The sequence below is a fragment of the Zootoca vivipara genome, chromosome 9 (genome assembly GCF_963506605.1).
Source record: "Zootoca vivipara chromosome 9, rZooViv1.1, whole genome shotgun sequence".
Classification (NCBI taxonomy): domain Eukaryota; kingdom Metazoa; phylum Chordata; class Lepidosauria; order Squamata; family Lacertidae; genus Zootoca; species Zootoca vivipara.
This window is the reverse complement of record NC_083284.1, coordinates 62442121-62461208: the sequence shown is the minus strand read 5'-3', so window position 1 is coordinate 62461208 and position 19088 is coordinate 62442121. Positions and strand designations below refer to the sequence as shown.

The window sequence follows — 19088 nt, the reverse complement described above, 5'->3', positions numbered from 1 at the left end:
CTTATAGAATTCCCCTTCACATCTCACATTTTTATTGATTGGGCAATAAATAAATCATTTCTTACTACATTGTGTAATTCCTATCTGGACACATAAAGAAGATTATTCCCTTTAGGTTTCAAAACTCTGCATTGGCTCCAGCATTCAGTCAATGTGACATTTTGGAGAACAGCTGCTACCAAATATAAACCTGTCTCTGGTAATAATGCTGCTATAAAATGAAAAATTATATATAATCTGAACTCTTTCCACACTGCGGTAACTTTTATATGTTCCAAGACACATAAATATTATCCACCAACTTTTACATTCCCTTTCCCATAGCTACAGCTTCCTGGAACTGCCTCAACGCCTCCCCCACCCCCAATTTGCTTACACTTCCTGGCATTGGCCTAGTACAACTGAGGGCCAGACTAAATGTAACACAGAAGATCCATCATTAGGATTCCCAGTGAGTTATTTTTTGTTTTTAAAAGCAGTTGTGTGGCCACGGATCAGGACTGCTGTACTGCATGTGCAGTAACCTTTCCTCCTGGACCGACTTACCCCAACTGCTAATGGCGATGGGGAATACAGGCATGATGCTGATAGCTGAAAGCAATTTTAACTGAAAAAAATGACATGCTACTCCTCCAAGTGCCTACCCCTATCATGGTTATCCCCTCCTCTCCACGTGCCACAATCCTGATCTGATTTGAGACTCCTACACCCTACAGTGGTACCTTGGTTCTCAAATGCCTTGGTTCCCAAACACCTTGGTTCCCAAACACCAAAAACCTGGAAGTAAGTGTTCCATTTTTCAAACATTTTTCGGAAGCCGAACATCCGATGCGGCTGTCAGCTATTGTTTCCGGGGCGCCTGCACCAATCAAAAGCCACACCTTGGTTTTCGAACATTTCAGAAGTCAAACGGACTTCCAGAACGGATTAAGTTCGAACCAAAGTACCACTGTATTTGGCGCTTTTGGTTTTACTATTTATCTTGTGTTTTTGTTTTTGAGGCCTTTTCAGTTAATTTGTTTTTGTGACTGTGTGGAACCCAGTTCAGCTGATTGATTGATTGATTGATTGATTGTGTGACTGTGGAAATGGATAAAAGTCCCCACTCCAAACATTGACTATCATCAGAGCAAGTAAGAAAAAAAATAATTTTAATTTTCATAATCTACAATATTGTCTTAGTTATTTTATAGTACAGTGCATTGATTATTGATTACATTTTATGGATCAATGGAATCGTTAGAGAGTAAAATTCATGTTAAATTGCTGTTTTAGGGGTTGTTTTTAAAAGTCTGGAACGGATTAATCCATTTTGCATTACTTTCTATGGGAAAGTGCGCCTTGGCTTTGGAACACTTTGGTTTTGGAATGGGCTTCCAGAACGGATTAAGTTTGATAACTAAGGTACCACTGTATTACTCTTTCATATGCAGGAGATCCTAATCGTAGATATAGTTGTACCTTTAGGGGAGTAAAACAATGGCTAAAACAATGAAGAAGTGTGCATGCATACGAAAGCTCATACCTATGACAAACTTAGTTGGTCTCTAAGGTGCTACTGGAAGGCTTTTTCAAATTTTGTTTTGACTACGTCAGACGAACACGGCTACCTACCTGTAACTTTCTTATATTTGTTATCAATGATGAAGACATGTTGTCCTGCTTAATTTCCGAAATATTTTCCATTGCAACAAACTGATAGTTCCAGATCAACAATATTCAGACAAAACTATATAGAAGTATCCCAATTTCCAGAATGTTCATAGGTACTAATATCCCTCGCTCCTACTGACAAATAGTGCCAAGATAAACGCATACCACTTAGGGTGCAGGGTTGCCAACTTGAATAAAATATTGGTGGCCCCAGGTAAGCTCCACCCCCATAATCAATCACAAGGCACAGCACATACACACGCTTTGAATGACAATACTCATCATAGGGGGGGCCTGCCTGCCTAAAATATTTTATTGGAGGCCAAAGGGACTTTGGAGTTGGCTCCTATGTTAGGGTGCATCTGCAATTAACAATGTCATTAGTGGGGTTTTTTCTGGGCCCCAACAGCGTAAGAGGATAAGGCTTTAACTCTTTGTCTCCCACTGCAGTTTTTCCAGGACCTGCCTTCTGCCTAAAAGACCTGTCAGCCACACAAAAAGGCAATCCCTCTCTCTCTTGCCACCTTTCCCCACTCAACCAATGGCATTTCCAGGAAGCTTGCTTTTGCTTTTGGCACACACGCACAAAAAGGTCTGGTGTTTTTATTCCAGCCAAGTTAACAGCTTGGTTTTTGCTTTTTGCACACATACACCCAAATGTCTGCAGTGTTTTTATTCCATCCGAGTTGACAGAGCACCACAAGACTTTCAGGGAATCCCAAGATTCACTTGGAGACCTTGGAGCCAAGGGCCGCTCCCAATAAAATATTTGCAGGTGGGCCCCTGCAAAGTTGATGGGCATTGCCATTCAAATGGTGTGTGTGCGTGTGTGTGTGCGTGTGCGCACGCCACGTCATATGATTATGTGGGGCAGGGCTTACTTGCCCCCTCCCCTATTTTATTCAAGTTGGCACCCCTGCTTGGAGGGTCTTGTAGAAATTCCAGCTCAGCATGGACAAGGTCCAAAATACCCCAAATCTGGTTCAGGGTTCCTATGAAGCTACTTCATACTGCTAGTAGGTACACACTTTCTAATGCAAAAGACCTTTACTCTAAAAATGAAATGCTCATTTTATCTGATTCAATGCAGCTGCTCATCTTCATTTCTAGCAGACTACTGCCAGCTCCATAAATAGGAAAATATGGATGCAGCTCCCATTAGCACCAATGGGATGTAAATCCTCATTAAAAAAAGAAAAGAAATATATCCCTTAACAACTCTACCACTCCAACTTGCATCCTTACAGTTGCAATACGCCATCTGTGCTGGCATCCAGGAATCAGTCATATAGGAGAAAGTTATTTTTCCCCACACGCACTTTCCCCCGTGATAGCAGTAAGTTAAAAAATAATTGATATCCCATAAAACGCAGCAAATGAAGAGAGCATTACAACCATAAATGCACCAAAGAGATAAATTCATTCTGATCATTAATAATCCGAGAACATTAAAAGAAAAACAAAATGTAAACGCAAAAGAAAAGTCAGTCTCTCGTTGCATTATTACACTTTCCCCAAAACCACGAGCACTAAGACAATCTAGGGCACGGGTGTCAAACACAAGGCCCGGGGGCCAAATCTAGCCCGCCAGACCTCGCCATGTGGCCCGCCGAGCGCCCCAGCCAGCGGGACCTAGCAGCGGGACCTTGCTGCTCAAGCGCTGCGCCGACAAAGCGCCGACAAACAGCTGGGGCCGGGGGGGTAGAAAGGCGGCCGGAGCAGCGCCGCACGGAGAGTCCCGAGCCTCTGCGATGCAGAAGTGCTCTGTAGCACTTTGAATCCTCCTCCTCCTGCCACGGCTCGGCGCCTGGAAACGGCTGCTGCTGCTGAAGCACAGACAAAGCACCCAGCAGCGCCCCGTGGAGGAGGAGGAGGATTCAAAGTGCTACAGAGCACTGCTGCGTCCCAGAGGCTCGGGACTCTCCGCACGGCGCTGCCGGGCACCGACCTGGCAAGCTGCCTCCTCCTCCTCCTCTTGCCTCACCTCCTCCTCCTCCTGCCGCGGCTCAGCCTCATGAACGTGAGCTCAGCAGCGGCTCAGCCTCACGAACGTGCAACTCTGAGGCTTTACGCACTTCTCCTAAAATGGACACCCACTGCCTCACGCTGCACGGGAAATGCTTTTTGCCCCTGGGTCCCTTCGTGCTCTTTTCTGGCGCTGAATCAAGGTGGCGACCCCCCCTTCCCTTTCTTTCTTCCTCTCTCTCGTTCTTATTCTTTCTTTCCCTCTCCTTCCTTCCATCTTTATCTCTGTCTTCTCTCCCTCTTTCTTTTTCTTTCCTTCTTTATTCCTTCTTTCCTACTCTTCTTTCTCTCACCTCTTTCCTTCCTCTCTCCCTCCTGCTCCCTCTTTTCTTTCTTTCTTTCTTCCTTACTACCTTCCTTTCTTCCTTCTGTCCTTCCCATCTTTCTTCCTCTCCCTCATTCTTATTCTTTCTTTCCCTCTACTTCCTTCCTTCTTTCTCCCTTTCCGTCTTCTCTCCCTCTTTCTTTTTCTTTCCTTCTCTCCCCTCTTTCCTTCCTTCCTCTCTCCCTCCCACTCCCTCTTTCCTTCCTTCCTTCCTTCTTTCCTTCCTTCCTTCCTCCCTCCCTCTCCTCAGAAACATAGGATGCTGCTTTATACTTCTGGCCCTTAAACCCTGGAACCAGGAGAGCAGCTCCAGCGAGTCAACCTCAGCCAGTCCCTTTGGTGAAGGGTGGTGGCTCACTGGCAGAACATCTGTCCTGCATGCAGAAGGACCCCAGCATCTCCAGGTACTAGTAGCTCTGCAAAGCTCCTGCATGAAACCCTAGCGAGCCTCCACCACCCAGTGCAGTTAATAAAAATCATTTTTCAATAAATTGTACAATAATTGTACATTTGAATATCTACTTGCCATTATTCTGACTATGTTTCTGCTTTCAGAGCTAGTTATTACTTACATTATTACAAAAAGCAGTAATAATTGAATGCAGTGACAATAATTTATGATAATAAAGAGTGGACACATAGTCCTACAGATACAACCGGCCCTTTGAGGGTGACCAAACTGCTGATGCGGCCCCAGATGAATTTGAGTTTGGCACCCCTGATCTAGGGGCACACAGCACTTACCCAGGTTTGGTTTTATTTGGATTGAGAGATCACTTAAGGTGCTTTCAGTTTACTTACAAATATTCAGGTTCAACAGAGGTGGAGGTGGACACCTTAAACACCCCAAGAGCTGAAAAACTGTGCCCTACATCAGATCTTCCTGCACTCGGGAGGGGGGTGGGTGGGCATTAGGCTGATTCTTGCCAGGATATAGGATCCTCATATATAGGCTGAATCACTGTCTAAGATTGATTCCAGGTGGGACTTTATATTGAGAAGGCATTGTTCGTTCCTTGTTTTTCAGTGTGTGTGATTGGCATCTTAGATTCCACACATTTCATTCTTTCAGACATGGATATTCATTTCTATTCAGTCACTTGCCATCCACAACACTTTGGAGCTTGACAGAATAAATCTGGACTGTGTTTTTTGTCCCTCTCCTCACTCACTCTTGCTTCATCCTTCATTATCCTTTTCTGCTTCTGGACACGTGGTATTTCTTTACACATGTGTGTGTGGACAGATTTCTACCAGAAGTGCACAAGGAAATGTTACCAGCCCTTAGTTATTCTGTTGTTTTTCTATGGGCAAAATGGAGGCTTGTGCATTATGGGCAGAATAGGAACAATATACATTTTAATTTTGTTTTGTTTTGTTTGGTCTTGCGCAAGAATGTTATTTGGCTGTACTGATCTGCTATTTGATCTGTTGGGCTAGGGTAAGTGGCAATGACCCAGAAAATTAGGAATGCCACATAGTCCCTCATAACTGTTAATGGAACAACCATGTATTCTACCCTCTCCAAAACCTTCAGCAGCAACAAAACACCAAAATTATGATAAGTCTTGTGCAAGACCTCTGTGTTGTTGTTGTTGTTGTTGTTGTTGTTGTTGTTGTTGTTGTTGTTGTTGTTGTTGTTGTTGTTGTTGTTCTAGTGTATGGACTGTGGTTGCAGTCTCTGAGGTAATCTCTCACATTTACCATGCTGAAATCCTGAGATACAGGCACGGCGAAACTTGGCCTGCCAGCTGTTTTAGGACTACAACTCCCATCATCCCTAACTAACTGGACAAGTTGTCAGGGATGATGGGAATTGTAGTCCCAAAACAGCTTGAGGGTCAGGTTTGGCCATAGCTCCTATGAACCAGGTTGTTCAGGTACTCACCTATTTTTATTTTTATTTTAAATGCATTAATGAGCAGCCACATCAGTGGTGACTGCAGAAGTATAATGGGCTACTTTTACTCGCTGGATTGTCCACGGTAAGAATAAATTTATATTTAAGTGTGGAGGAAAGCACAGGCTGGCATTTTTATGGCCATGAATACACTCCAAAAATAAACCTCTATTTGGAAGCACCCCAATCCCACGGATTCTAGGCCTTGTGTCAGCTCAAATAACTTTAATTGTTAGTTATCTTACATTCAACTTCTTTTAAAGCTTCTTACATTGTCTTGATAATAGACGTGTGTTTTCATTTATTGAGCTGCAGATGATTTTAAAAAGGTAAACATTTGCCAATTATGGTATATGACAGCTCCATTAAAAGCCATGTAGCAATGCTCAAACATATAACTAGGACTGAAAAATATCCTAGCAATAGTCTACACAGAGACAAGGATTTAGATAAATGTATCCAAATATTGTATTCAGAATTAAACTATTACAAAAATAAAATCCAGGGGGGCTTAAAATGGGCTTTGAAAAATGTTTTCATTGCCAGTTATTATGTTTAAATATTTGCACAATGTGATATATTCAGTGTAGTACATTTATTCTCTGTATGCAGGCAGATTGCTATGAGCCATCATAACCAAAGGCAACAACCCAGAAATAGATGCTTGCAAAGAAAAATATAATAAAAAACACAAAATCACATTTAATAGCTTACATAATGTACGTCAATCAAGAACCTACAAGAATAACCACTGCTGCATCAATCAACCATATTGCAACATGATACTTTGATATTACCGTATTTTAAATCAAATTTCTACCTAGCCTGGAAAGTCACATATCCTTAAAACCCAGCAGTTTCTAACATGACCAGCCACTTTCAAATGCACCTACAAAACCATCAAATGAATAAATACATATTGTACTTTAAGTAACCCCTTCATGGATCACTTGCCTTGTTGTGGCAAAGGGGCTTGAATAACTCCAAGAAGCTATGAGCTATGCCGTGCAGGGCCACCCAAGACGGACAGGTCATAGCTGAGAGTTTAGACTAAATGTGATCCACCTGGAGAAGGAACTGGGAATCCACTCCAGTATTTTGCCAAGAAAACTCCATGGACATAAAAAAGGAGAAGCTTTGAAAAGAAAGTGAGAGTTTCCAAGGCATGCTCTGGTTCATAGGGTCACAGAGAGTCAAACATGACTAAGACGACTAAACAACAACAACAACTTTAAGTAAAGTGCTAAGAATCCGTCATACATTAACTCAGTTATTTCCACACTGGTAGCCATGGTGTGTGTTGCAGCAAAAAGAGTTGTTGTCTTGTGGTTCCTTAAAGACTCAAGAAATTTATTATGGGGAGAGTGTTGGCGGACTTCCTCATCTGGCAAAGTGGACTCAGATAGTCAACAAAAGTTTATGCCAGAAGACAGGAAGAATAAGACTCTTTGTTCTCTTGGTAACGTTTACATAAAAAAGCTATGACTGCAGGCAGAGTTGTCTCTACAGTTATCACACACATCATTTAATGGCAGCCTATGGCACCGACATGTGTGCATTAACGTGTTGCTAAGAATGATACACATACAGAGAGTTGACCTTGTAGCATAGCTGCCAAGTTTTCCCTTTTCTCGCGAGGAAGCCTATTCAGCATAAGGGAAAATCCCTGTAAAAAAGGGATAACTTGGCAGCTATGCCTTGTAGTACAAAGAAAGGTCATCTTAGATATCTTATGTCTGAATGTACGTCAGTATTTGATCTGTACACATGGATCCTATTTCAACAAAATAAAGAGCCCCTACATGTGTAGAGCCACCGTTGGCTACAGACCATTGTATTTGGTTCAGGAGTTTTTATTAGGCATTTACTCACTTCTGTAACTGGAAGAGACAATAGTTAACATATTGCATACATATTTCTTATTTTATTTATAATAAAAGAAAGATTTTTGAACTATTGAGTGCTTTTAAACAAACAAATAACTAAAATCCTCATATACGACAATTACATTTTTAAAAATGTCAAAGCAGTTTGCAACAATTAAAAGGTAAAGGTAAAGGACCCCTGACAGTTAAGTCCAGTCGCGAACAACACTGGGGTTGTGGCACTCATCTCGCTTTACAGGCCAAGAGAGCTGGCGTTTTCCCACAGAGTTTTTCCAGGTCATGTGGCCAGCATGACTAAGCCGCTTCTGGCGAAACCAGAGCGGCGCACAGATACCTACTGTATACCTATACTTAAATCGTGTTGAGATAATATTATTTCTAGATTTTCAATATAACAGGGGGTGGGGCGGGGGGAGAAAGGACCGTCATTCTGAAAAGTGCAATGCAATTAAATATTTACCTTTTGGAAAGATTTGCTTCCAAATTGCTCTAACTAATGAATATTTAAGTTTGACTTAACTTACATACTCTCAATAGCCTTAATTAACCTAGAAAGCTCTCTTCAGTACCGTTCTTCCAAAACCAATTAAATATTGAACATACACTGTCAAAGTGAAGCAATGTTATTGAACTCAGAACCACACAGAAATGTGGCCTTTTCATCCCCATTTAAGCAAAAGCAACAGTATAGTGGAGCCAGTTAATGTGTTTACTAAATTATTTAGCAACTTGCTTATTTATTTATTTTTGCATTTGAAACACAGTATTTCAAAAGCACCAATTTTTCTAATCGAAAGGATACAATGTTCAGCAAAGTTTGTGATAATTTAACAACACAAATACTTGACATAATTACCTGATCATTTACATCACATGCGCACTAACCCATGCAAAAGTGTCTGCTTCAAATCTGTTCTGTGCCACAGCAGCTCTATGGAGCACTGGATCAGTTATTTTTATGGTGCAGTCTGTTCATACAGATATGAAATGTAATTAGATTATGGATATGAAGCACCTGCCTATAAAAATCATGAAGACCCGCCAGGATCTGTGATTCAAAACTTTTGTTCTTGTGTTGTATTATTGTATTGTATTATTATTTTCAAAATGGATACAAATTAGACTGGACAATGGAATTTTGATGCCTTAAACACACATACAGAAACAGGTTCAGGTCTTGGATCTAAATTTCTGGATCGGAAAGGCTCCACAAAGGCCTGCACTATTTTACAGAAGTCATGGGTTGGGTGTGTTAAATAAAAAAGGGATCCTCAGGAACTCATATGAGTTTTACAAGAGATAAATCCCAAATAGTCATCAAGTTACAAGCACATTTGTTTCAATGGACTGAACTGTGAAAGGTGCACTTTCAGTGTTTTCTGATGCAATGGCTGGCTGGACCCTCATGATTTCTTCTCGTGATTTCTTTCTCATGATAAAAAGCACATGTCTGGCACTCGATGGCGCTGTCATAGTCCATACACAAGACTCGTCATCTGGATTTTTATATGGAGTGTCTCAAAAACCACAATTAACTTGTTGTTTAGTCATTTAGTCGTGTCCGACTCTTCGTGACCCCATGGACCAGAGCACGCCAGGCACTCCTGTCTTCCACTGCCTCCCGCAGTTTGGTCAAACTCATGTTCGTAGCTTTGAGAACACTGTCCAACCATCTCGTCCTCTGTCGTCCCCTTCTCCTTGGGCCCTCAATCTTTCCCAACATCAGGGTCTTTTCCAAGGATTCTTCTCTTCTCATGAGGTGGCCAAAGTATTGGAGCCTCAGCTTCACGATCTGTCCTTCCAGTGAGCACTCAGGGCTGATTTCCTTCAGAATGGAACAATTAACTTACAGAGATCATATTGATATCCACAGACTGACTGTGAAATAATTGATGGTAGTGCTTGTTGGCACTATCATGAGGCAAAACCATACATCTGGAGCTTGGATCCTGTGGATTTTTGCCAAATAACCGATTGTGTCTATATTCACAGATCATACTATTAAAATCATGGATCCAGTGTTTCACAGCACCTATGATGCAAAGTTTTGATACAAGACCAGTCAACTTAGATCACATCTGCACTTTCGTTCTACAATTTAGAATCATCACAGACCTGGGGTTTCAAGGTGTCACTACAGGGGGAAAAATGAGAAATGGATGCTCTGGATATTCACATGGGATGCCATCAAAACCACTATCAAAGCACAGATCACCTGTGTCCGCATATTGTACCCCCCCCCAACACCAGTCATTAATTCATGTTTTATGGCGATGAAGCACCAAATCCATTATTTTACTATGCATCCTGTGGCCATGGACATACTGTGTTCTGAAATTTCTTTTGTTTTGGTGGGGTGCTGTGTAAAAAAAGATCCACAGTGGATCCATCTTTTCTGCCATGGCAGTACTGTGAAGAGCAGGATTTGTGGTTTGTATAGTTTGTTCTGTGGGTATGGATGCAGCATTTGCTTTGGCACAGATTATGGAGAGCATATGTGCAAAATTAATGAGGATCCATGTCTTGGTTCCTTCTTTTTGCATCATGGCAGTGCCAGAAAGCACTGGCTCCACCATAGCCACAAATGTTCTCTTTCATAATGTTGTAATTTAAAAGCTGAAGTAATTTGTTATATTTAGAAAAATTATTATCCTACTTCAACCTTATGGTAAGCTAAGCATACAACTAGACTTTCATGAATAGGTCCATTAGAAGTAAACAAAATTAGTCTTCTACACACATCATAGTTTACAAAATGTATGGCCACAAATATTATCTGGGATTTGATAGTGGTTGGGGGGGTTGGTATCTTTTTGGGGGAGGATCATGCAAATTCAGATGAATCTATTTTAATTCTACTGGATTTTATTTTTGACCAGACTCCATGATTGTAAAGTTCAGTCTGTAAAGATATGTGTGTTTTGATACTGTTTCTTCTTTGATACTGTAATGTGTGTTTTGATACTGTTTTGGGGAGGATCCCATATTGAAAACAATCAGGATCTATTAGGCCCCATGATCTGATCAATGTTTTTCGCCATGGCAGCAGCAAATGGCAGTGTATTAATTATTTGTAAGGGTAATAAATTTACCCTTGGGGGTAAATTTTAGCTGTGGTTAGATATGGAGGAGGGGTAGAATTCTTTTTTTAAAAAAGCATATTGAAGAGGATCCGGTTTTGATTTTCTGCATGCTTCTTTTTACCACTTTCAACCAGGAAGTTCAGACCCACTATCTGAAGTGTACTGAGGCAGACAGAGAGAGAGAGAGAGAGAGAAGGCCGATTGTTCTGCACATGCTCAGGGGCACCTTTGTCATTTTGAACGGAAAATAATATACAGAAGTGCAACTGACTTTGGTGTGTTGTGCGACAAGCACACAGAGTGCAATGAGATGGAGTGTTTGTTCGGGGGGAGGGAGGCTCGGTTAATTTCATTGTACACAGGTTGTACATTGACAATAAAGATATTATTAATAATAATAATCAGAGATTGTGATACAGAATGAGGAGCGGCTTTGAAAACGGTTCTCGGAGCCGAGCCTTTCAGCAAAGGTGTAAATAAAAATATAATAACAACAACTGTAATAATTAAATATTAAATATAAATAAAATATAAAATAAACTTTGGCTGATTAACATTCTATGACCTTTTGGGAATTATAGGGACAGAACTACTGTACCTGTATAGCAACTACAACAACAAGAACAGAAAGAAGCAGAAGTCCCAGCAACGGAAGAATGGATACAAAAACTCATGGAATATGCAGAAATGGCAAAGCTTACCAGTAGAATAAGAAATCAAGATAAGAAACTTTTTCTAAACAAATGGAAATGGTTTATTGAATATTTACTGAACGTTGGCAGGATTATTGTAATAACCTGCAGTTTTATAAGTACCCGTGTTTCTCATATTATAAGACATGTCTTATATTTATTTTTTCCTCAAAAAAACACACTATGGCTTATTTTCAAGGGATGTCTTATTTTTTTCCTCCTCCTCCTGCCGCGGCCGGCATTGCTGCTGCGCCTATCATTATGTCTTATTTTCGGGGTATGGCTTATATTCCTTGAATGCTTAAAAATCCTGCTATGGCTTATTTTATGGGTATGTCTTAAAATATGAGAAACAGGGTATATAGTTAAAGATGAAGAATAAATGAGCAAGTTGATTTGGATAAGCAGAAGATATTAAAAATAAATTTAAGGAGCCGCAGAAAGAGGAAGCAAGTTTTGAAATGTTAAAATGATTGTGAAATGAGTGGGTTGTAGGTGCGGTTTTTCGTTTGTTGTGTCCATGTTTTTATGACGTGTTTTCGTACTTGTATTTTTATGCTGGGAGGCGCTCATTGGCCACAAATTTAATTAATAAATAGAACAAAAAATAACCCTCGCGGCTCCTTCCCTCAGGCGACGACAGAAAGCGGCCAGGCTCCTGCTTTGCATAAACCCGCCCTCCGGGCCATCATATCTCCATAGCTGTCAAGTTTTCCCTTTTCTCGCGAGGAAGCCTATTCAGCATAAGGGAATTTCCCTTTTAAAAAGGGAGAACTTGACAGCTATGCCATCTCCCGCCTCAGCTGCCTCTTCTTCCTCGGAGCTCGCGGAAGTAAACGCTCTGCTTCTTGCCCGCCCGCCGGCCGCGCTCTGCCGTGGCAAGCGCGAGACCAACGGTCGCCTCCTCAACTCCCACTTTCTTCGCCGAAGCAACGTTCGATGTGGCAGCGAAGGGGCGGGGAGGCGAAGGAACTGAGGCGAGTTGGTGGTTGGTCAGCCGAGGTTCGAGGAGGGGGCGTGGCCAACGCTCCTCCCTCGCCGAAGCTCCTCAACCGCCACAGCGGGTATCGCCCCGCCCACGGGGAGGGCGTGGCCCAACGTTCTCGAGGAGGGGGGGGCTTTGTTGTGAAGCTGGGAGTTGCCGCCGGCGGTCGGGGCCGGGAAGGGGGCGCTCTCTTCGCCTCAACTTGCCTTTTTCCTCCCCGAGCGGGACGGGGTCGGAGCCGCCTTTCCCTCCCTGGGGGACGGCAGCGAGGTGAGGAACGGGCTCGGGCAGGGAAGCCGCGGCAGGGAGCAGTCCCCCTCAGCTCCGGCGCTCGCGTGTAGCGTCCTGAGGGGGCGGCTGGCATCCTGTGCCTTCCTGCGGATTCTCAGGGGAGGCGGTTGGCGGCGGCGGTTTCTTCTCAAGGACGCAGGGGCGTAGCCAGGATCAAAACTAGGGGGGGCAAGCCATGGTTGTTCAGGGGCGGGGCCAAGGCACAGAAGGGGAGGGGCCACAAAGTGGGCGGGGCTAAAGGGCCAACGGGCCTGATGACATCGTGGCGGTGGCAGCAGCGGCCACCTTGTGCTTCTGGGGCTGGTAGCGTTGGCGGCTACCCTGCTTGGCTGGAGAGGACGGGAGGGTCGGGCAGGCGAGAGGGGGTGGCAGGGCGGGCGAGGGCGAGGCAAGACACGGCCGCAGCCACGACGGCTCCGAGGCGTTGCTGCATATCAGCATAATATTTCAACCATGGTTCAAGCCCCACCTTAGGAAAAAAATCCTGCATTGCAGGGGGTTGGACTAGATGACCCTTGTGGTCCCTTCCGACTACAATTCTATGATTCTATTGATATATTACCATAGCATATGCATCATTCTGCTTTCTTGAATTGTCCTACTCCTAGGCATAGCATCCAACTCCTAGAGGCCTAGGTGCCCCCCCCCCAAATTACTGGTAAATACCGTATTTGAAAGAGTCATCCCCCCATGTTGATGGGCTTTCTATGTGGGGCTTATCTGCCCCCCCCCCCGTATTTTATTAAGGATGGAAGAGGGAGGGAAGGAAGAAATAGAGAGAGGGATAACTCATATTTGTGGGTGCCTCTGGGTGACGCTGTGATGCTGGAACTCTGCATGTACAGGAGCCTTGTAAGCAGCTTTCTCTCTGCTTGATTTACAGCAGGCACGTCCAACAGGTAGATTGTGATCTACCATTAGATCACTGGATGTCTGTGGTAGATCACTGGTAGGTCACTGGCACCCCTAAAAAAAGCTCACCCAAAAAAATTGAACTATGACCTGAAGCCCTAAACAAAAATGGGCCTCCCTCCCTCCTAAAAGAAGCTCAACAAGTTTGACCTAAACCCCCCAAAACAGGGCTTCCCTTCCTTTTAAAAAAAACTCAACAGCTTTGACCTGAACCCCCCAAAAGGGGGTAGATCACCCCCAGTTTTAAACTCTGAGTAGATCAGAGTCTCTTGGGAGGTGGCCACCCCTGATTTACAGTATACAGATGCAGGAGGAGGGGCAGACTGGAACACCAATGCTTTTTATAAACATCACTGTGTCTGTCAAAGCTACAGCCCCCCCCCTTTCTTATTCACTTCCTTTTAGCCTTGCAGAGCCACCTTAGTCAAATTGAATCCTCTGAGTCTGCACCCTCATTAAATCGCCAATAGAACTCTTAATGCTCCTGAATGCTCATTAACAAGTCCCACTTAAGAACAATAGGGTGAAATGGTCAGCTATCAAATCTTGCCTGGGGATATATGCTCCATTGTCTTAACTGCTTAACTACTGGTAGCCACTTTGCTTTATTTATTTGATGTGTTTTTGTTACTGCTGTGTTCCCCCCCCCAGCAAGTGGAGACTTAGCTGCTCTTGCTAAAGCAAAGCCTTTTCCACTTCAGTTTTTGGAGGGGAAAAGTGCTGGTTATGGTCTGTAAAATACATTAATTTTTTTGCTTCTGGGGGGGGGGGGCAGCTGCCCCCTCCTGCCCCCCCTGCCTACGCCCATGCAAGGACGCGCGTCAGGCAGGGGCGGTTGGGTTCGAGCTCCGGAAGTTTCGCCTCCCCTGGAGTTGGCGCGAAGTCACCACAGAGGAGGAGCGAGCGCATGAACATGTGCAGAGCGCCTTTCCTCCATGGTCGCTCCAAAAGGTTAAAGTTAGTGTAGGATTGCCATCTTTGGACCACCCTCGACCTAACTGCAAACCGGCTACCCTTTCAGTGCATGCTTGTAGGTAAAGATTGGACTCTCATTGTTTGACAGTGGACTTCCTCTGGAAGTAATGGAGTCTCCTTCCTTGGAGGTTTTCAAGCAGATGTTGGCTTTCCGCTGTCTGTCCTCTAGTTGAGATTATTGCATTGTAGGGGGTTGGGCTAGATGACCCTTGGGATCCCTAACTGCTCTATGATTCTATTAAACTAGCCTGCTTTAAGCCGTGTCGGGGTTTTTTAGATTTGCTGCAGAGCAAAAGCTAATAGAACCCCATTAGAGAGTCCAAATCCTTTCTTCTGATTGGGAGTAGAGAATGATCAAAAGACAGTCGTTTTGAATTAACATTTGGAGCAAAATGTTGCATTCATGTGGTGTAATAGTCTTGAACTAAGAACTTGTGGATCTCTTACCCCGCCGCTCCCAGTCTGTTTTAGGAGAAAGGCAGCTGGTATTTTTGCCCCAAATCCTTACCCTTGTCCCTGCACTGGTAAATTTAAGGCTTTGGTGAACTTGGGAAGTATTAGCAAGTGTTGCTTACTTTTCTAGGAATGGGAGCCCTTGTACCACCATCTGTATCCCAAAGTACCGTGCTACTTATGGCTCAGTCAACACTTATGACATTGATAGGAGTTACACTTTTCAAATTCAAACTCAGTTATATTCCGTTGGCAATTTATTCTATTCCTTTGTGAGTGTGTAATATTTTGTAACCCGGGGCATCTCTCATTCAGGTGAATGAGTCATCTTATCTGGGGAAGCTAATGTAATGCAGCATTAAAAGTAATCAAAAATTAATTACCATGGACTTTGGTTCATGACCTGTGCAAAGATTAGATGGGTCTCCTTCCCTCCTTGCTTAATTTTGCTCTATTAAGAAAGATGGATTCAGACTGTGCGAGAGCTTGGGTGGTAGGGAGAAGTGTTTGTGTGAGTGACATCTGTCCTGTTGCATTTGAGCTGCCTTTTCTAGGCAATTTGGTTTTTATGGTGGAGTAAAGAAAAGTAGAATATCCATATACGGTAGTTAAAGTCATCTTACACTCCTAGTTTAGAAAACGTACAGTAAGCCTACAATTTGTGGGGGTTACATTCTGGTGATAGCACATAAAGCCAAAATCACTTATAGTCAAAACCCATTGGATTCAGTGGTGAGTGGGATTGCCAAAGTCATTTTCCCCAGAACCCTGGCCCCTTTCTTATTCTTTTTTAATTTTTACCATATGCATATAGCTGAAGGTCCACAGGTTAAATATGCACAAGTTGCAGGTTTGCTGTATAATGAAAACAACTCTGCAAGGAATGTTTTCTGTTGTACCCTTTTAAAACCAGGAGCCCTTTACACTTTGCTTGAGGTGTGTGGAAATGGCAAATATATGTGAGTATTGCACTGTTGGGATATTACATTAATATTCCTCCACCAGCAACATTTTCTCTAGGAAACACAACTCTTACTAGAAACAATAATTTTGTTACATCCTGAAAGTGTTTTTGTTTTATTTCTTTTTTTTTTTGTTTTGTTTCCTAGTTCTGTGTGGCTCTGTTTTGAATCTCCAGAGTCCCAACTAAAATGACTTCAGGCTTTGTAGTATTGAGATAGTAATATGTTGTTGTTGTTTAGTCGTTTAGTCGTGTCTGACTCTTCATGACCCCATGGACCAGAGCACGCCAGGCACTCCTGTCTTCCACTGCCTCCCGCAGTTTATGAAATATGTAGCTTGTCCCTTAAACATGATCTTGCATCCGGATATAGTTATGCTGTGGACAAGCCCAGACAGGATGCTGTGAGGGTTTTAGTGTCAAGCCCAGAGTTACATCTAAACTACAGGACGGTGCTTGATTTAGGGTTCATCCACTTAACTTATGCCCTGTGCTTTCTTGGCACAGGCCTGTGCTTTAAAGCTCCTTGGACAAGTACACTTTATTCCATCCCTCTGCTTTTCCCAGGAAACCCCGCTTTTTAACATTGAATCAGAACAAGTGGCAATTCAGGTTTTCAGTGGTGAAGAGCGGGTTTTCGCTGGAAAACAGCTAGGGGGGGAGTTTGGAAACAGCACTTTAAAGTGCAGACTTTGCCTAGAAACATTGCACTAAAGGAAGTCTGCATGAGCCCTTAGTCATAAGATTTTTCTCTTGAAGCTCCATGTTTCATCCTACATACACAAGGTCACACTCTAATGCTTTGTGTTACTCAAACTGGAAAGATTATCTTTGACACTCATGATTTCCCTTCAAGTAAATATGGTTTGCATCAGAGTAGTTAATGTTTTGTATCATGAAGTGTCAAATACAGTGGAACCTTGGTTCTCGAACGGCTTAGTTGACAAACAAATCGGCTCCCGAACGCCTAAAACCCAGAAGTGTTTTCGAATGTTTTTCGGAAGCCAAATGTCCGATGCGGTTGTTGGCTATTGTTTCCAGGGCGCCTGCACCAATCAGCCTTGGTTTTCAAACATTTCAGGAGTCTAATGGACTTCCGGAACGGATTAATTTTGAGAACGAAGTTTCCACTGTACACATATTTTTAGAATGCCTAACAATCAGCTTGAAGAGAGTTCAGTTTTGGGTTCATGTGAGTCTAAAATGGGGTATAAACGCCACAATTGGAAACTCCAAATAAAAAGGTTTAGGAGTTGGTTCTCCAATCCCCACCCATCCATGCAACATACAGGGGGGAAACCATAGGTCAGTAGAAGAACCTATGCAGAGAAGATTCCTGGTTCAAGGCCTGGGATTTTCCATTTGAAAGGGTCAACTGACAGGTGATGGGAAAGACCTCTGCCAGAGACCCTGAAGATCTGCTGCCTGTAAATACTGGACTAGAAGGACAAAAAAGTATAAACTAGCATAGGATCACAGGAAATTGCTCTGCCCCCCTCACCTCATGTGCCCTGTATTAAATCAGTCCTTACACTTTCATGAAGAAAAACATGGCAACCAGTCCTGGTTCGTAGGGATGGCACATTGGCACAACCAGTCTGGAGGGATCAGCAAACAGTGGTGTCATAAAAGTAGCTGATTTGAAATAGAGTATTTCAGGGCATAGCTGCCAAGTTTTCCCTTTTCTCGCGAGGAAGCCTATTCAGCATAATGGAAAATCCCTTTAAAAAAGGGATAACTTGGCAGCTATGTTTCAGGGGAGAGGGGGAGTAAGTAGTGCAGGTCTTTTTTTCTTTCTTTTTTTGTTATCTGGTGCTTCTTGAGAACCAGTTCAAAATGTCATGCCCTAAAATAAAATTTCACAAGAGCAACCAATTTTTGATATGTAGCTCCTTACAGGGACAGTATAAAGCAAAAAAAAAAAAAATTCAACAGGTTTATTATAAATTTGGCAACGCCTTATGTGTTCCTTATACATTGTTTACATTGACATATATTATGTATTTTTACTTTTTCTGAATAATCTTTTAATGTTTTTTCTCCCTTAAGATTCATCTGGTGGGCTGGAATGTCTTGAAGGAGATGAGGATGGAACTACATACCATCTAAACAAGAATATAGGTAACTTTTAAAATATTGTTACAAATTATGGACCCATCAAGCGAAAGTTTAATTCTTCAATCCCATTGATTTCATGCTAGAAGTCCACAGTGTTTTACACTAGATAGCAATTCAGTAATGGTTGAATTCAGAGGAATCATGCATAGGATAGAAACCATGCTTAGCATAGAGTTTCAAGTCTTTCATTGCAACAATAGGGATTTCCAAGTTCTTAATTTGGCAGAATTATGCCCTGTGGGTTTTTGTAAAGCAAGACAGTGACACCTATTTTTTGCATGTATGCTCAGAAGGATGACTCATTTAAAAATAGCTGTTTCAAACTGTTTTTATTGATAATTTTATTGTTCTATTCTTTTTGGAAACTCCTTTGAGGATTTAAAAACACACACAAATAAAATAATTTTAATTTAATCCAGGGAGATTCATTCCCTAATATATAAGTATAGAATTGCAGCATCATTTCAACTTACTTTTTCATTGAAATCAGTGGGTCTTCATCATGATTAACTTTTCATATGGGTTCTTTATAGTCCATGTTCAATTAAATCTGAATCCAACCTCTTGTGTGACTGTCTCAGAAAATGAGGGGTGTTTGGGCACATTTGAACTTGTATAAATTCCCAGACTTTTAAGTTACATCTAGAGGTTCATGATTTTCCAGAGGAAGGAGTCCTTCTATCAGATAAAAAGAATCAGAGAATTGTAGAGTTGGAAGGCACCACAAGGATCATCTAGATTCTAGTCCAGTCTTCTGCAATGCAGGAATCTGTCGGTAGTGGCGCCCTCCCTGTGGAAAGCCCTCCCTTCAGATGTCAAGGAGATAAAG

The 19088-nt window shown here is 42.6% G+C and overlaps 1 protein-coding gene and 1 long non-coding RNA gene across 2 annotated transcripts in view; both read left to right on the top strand.

Moving 5' to 3' along the window:
• Positions 1-11921, top strand: part of LOC118083915 (uncharacterized) — a 35556-nt gene extending 23635 nt beyond the window's left edge. Inside the window, exon 5 of the long non-coding RNA XR_009558178.1 lies at positions 11454-11921. This is a non-coding gene — a long non-coding RNA (uncharacterized LOC118083915). The remainder of the gene's footprint in view (positions 1-11453) is intronic.
• A 741-nt stretch (positions 11922-12662) lies between these two features.
• Positions 12663-19088, top strand: part of KLHL5 (kelch like family member 5) — a 50196-nt gene continuing 43770 nt past the window's right edge. The window contains exons 1-2 of the mRNA XM_035111896.2: positions 12663-12819; positions 18191-18262. The gene's annotated coding sequence lies outside the window, so the exon portion shown is untranslated. The remainder of the gene's footprint in view (positions 12820-18190; positions 18263-19088) is intronic.